This window comes from Cynocephalus volans, chromosome 11 (assembly GCF_027409185.1).
Source record: "Cynocephalus volans isolate mCynVol1 chromosome 11, mCynVol1.pri, whole genome shotgun sequence".
Taxonomy (NCBI): domain Eukaryota; kingdom Metazoa; phylum Chordata; class Mammalia; order Dermoptera; family Cynocephalidae; genus Cynocephalus; species Cynocephalus volans.
This window is the reverse complement of record NC_084470.1, coordinates 129,782,304-129,785,078: the sequence shown is the minus strand read 5'-3', so window position 1 is coordinate 129,785,078 and position 2,775 is coordinate 129,782,304. Positions and strand designations below refer to the sequence as shown.

Genomic DNA, 2,775 nt, shown 5'->3' with positions numbered 1-2,775 from the left:
AACCGGATAAAACCAAATAGAAACGAATAGAACCATTGTAAACCGAAAAAAACAGGATTGAACTGGTTTAAACCGGATAAAACCGGATTGAACCCCTTTAAACCTGTTTAAACCGCATAAAACCGGATTGAACCCGTTTAAACCGTTTTAAACCAGATAAAACCGGATTGAACCCGTTTAAACCGGTTTAAACCGGATAAAACCGGATTGAACGCGTTTAGACCGGTTTAAACCGGATAAAACCAAATTGAACAGGTTTAAACCAGATAAAACCGGATTGAACCGGCTTAAACCGGTTTAAACCGGATAATACCGGATTGAACCGGTTTAAACTGGTTTAAACCGGATAAAACCGGAATGAACCTGTTTAAACTGGATAAAACCGGAAAGAACCGGATAGAACCGGTTTAAACCAGATAAAACCGGATTGAACCGGTTTAACCCTGTTCGAACTGGATAAAACCGGATTGAACTGGTTTAAACCGGATAAAACCGTATTGAACCGGTTTAAACCGGTTTAAACCAGTACAAAATATAGTAGATCATAATTAAGTTTCATTATATAAAATCATGTTACAGATATTGTGATTTTGGTTAAGAATTAAAATAATCAATATAAAACATAAAACATTAAATTGTTAAATATTAGTGTAAGGAAGATTTAATAGGAATTTAGAATATAAGTTTATGTGTAAGTTTAAAAGATTAAGAATTGTGATTCAGACCAAAAGTCTGACGTTTTAATGCCAAGCATGCTGCTGTTGTATAGTTTCCTGGTCACAAGCCACAGGCTTTGGGGTGAATTATTGATGCATGATAGGGTGCTTTTGTCACAGCATGAGTGCTTTGGAACATTTTGATTTTTCTTTTTCTATAGAGATGAAATAATAAATGTTTTGAATAAAAGATAAATCATCATGTAAAAGGTTAAGTAAAAAATATAAATAAAGCAAGATTTTTGTGGTTGTTGTCCACACTTGCACTAGACATCTGTGGTCCGTCTCTTTCTTTCCTCGCTGACGCCACCCCACCTGGTTCAGGTCCAACAAATCCTGCAGAGCTGGTCTCTGGCAGAGAGGAGATCTCTGAGCCTAATCACTGTGGGGGCACCCATGGCAGCAAATAGTCTCTTTCAAGGTCTTCCGCATTTCTGGGCTGTGGAAGGCATACATCAGAGGGTCAATCACAGAGTTACACATGATAAGCACAAGGTACATATTGAAGTGGGACATGAAGCAAGAGCAGTAGAGGTTCTAAGGGCACAAAATCATCAGCATGAGATGGAGGAGGAAAGGAGCCCACCACAGCATGAAGACGCCCAGCAGCATGGTGAGGGTGACAGCCCACCGCGTGCTGCTCCTCTGCCGCATGGTGCTGTACCCGGGCAGAGCTGCCATCCGCCTGACTTGGGTCCGTGCCAGGAGGAACATGTGTGTATGCAGAGACAGCACGAGGAACAGCATAGTGAAGAACTTGGAGACAATGCCACAGCCTGTGCCAAACACCCAGATGCACACCATGATCACCCCAGAGTGCCTGGCCATCATTATGTGGTGGTAGCACAGGGCACAGAAGATGGTGACATACCTATCCACTGCAATGGCCAGCAGACTGCACATCGAGGCGACGACGGAAATGCAGATCATGGAGCCAAACACGTTGTCAATGTGATGCACAAAAGCGTCTGCCATCACCAGGTGCTTGTTACTTATTAAGTATATGGTGACGGTCTCCCAGGCATTGGACATGCTCACCAACATGTCAGCCACCGCTCAGCTGCACACGAAGTACACGGGAGAATGCAAGCTCTTGCTGTTCATGATGGCACCTATGACCAGGATGTTCTCCAAGAGGCTGATGAAACCCAGAGTCAGAAACACCTCCGCAGCGATGCCCATGTCTTCATATGGTAAAGACTTGTTTTTGACATTCGGTCCTGAAAGGTTGCCATGTGTGGCATTCAGGTTGAGATCTAAGAAATACAGGTAAAATGAGGAATTCATTGCTGGAGAAAAATGCCTCCTCTTCTTGGCAGCAAATCTACTGTAAAACAGTTTTTTAATTCACAATCCAGAGAAGTTAACAGTCTACCAAAGAAATACAACAGCACACAAAAAGCAAGCACAGCCTACGAAAGGGAGGGCTGAACACAACACGTCTGAGGAATGGCTTGACCTGCCCCATCCCATACGTGCTCCTGATGCCGGGAATCCTCTCCCTCCCACGTGCAGGCTCCAAGTTTTCACCCTCTCCAGTTCCTCCTTTCAGCTGCTATTCTTTAATGTACCTTTGAATAGAGTGACATTCATCTCTATGTGCCCAGGACAGCTTCACTTTTTATGCCTGTTGTCCTAGCACCTGAGTTGACTCTCAAAAGTGTCCCCAATTCATGACCTACAGAATCCTGGCTAGTCTCCCAGTTTTCACATTCCTAAGGCTACATTGGCTTCAACTGAGCTCAGATTTCTGAAAACTATACGGACCCATGTTTTCTGAAGAGACGCAGGTAGGGGCAACCTTAACGTTTGCTATGACTGCAACCACAGTGGTCTGTCACCTTGTGCATAATCACATATAAATTAGTCACTACCTTTAATTTGTAAGCTTAGTTGCATGTACATGTGAAAATTGAGGAAAGCAGCATGACATTTTCCCTTAATAAATCTTTCCCCCTGACTTCTGCATTATCTGAAATGGCATGAAGTCTGATTAATAGACAGTTTTATAAGTTCCGCATGAGCAAAGTATGAAGAAACAGGCGATTTAAATCTAGTA

General features: G+C 43.0%; 1 pseudogene; it reads right to left on the bottom strand.

The window, feature by feature from the left end:
• Nucleotides 1-1,091: 1,091 nt before the first annotated feature.
• LOC134390271 (melanocortin receptor 5-like) lies at nucleotides 1,092-2,003 on the bottom strand (annotated as a pseudogene).
• Nucleotides 2,004-2,775: the final 772 nt, after the last annotated feature.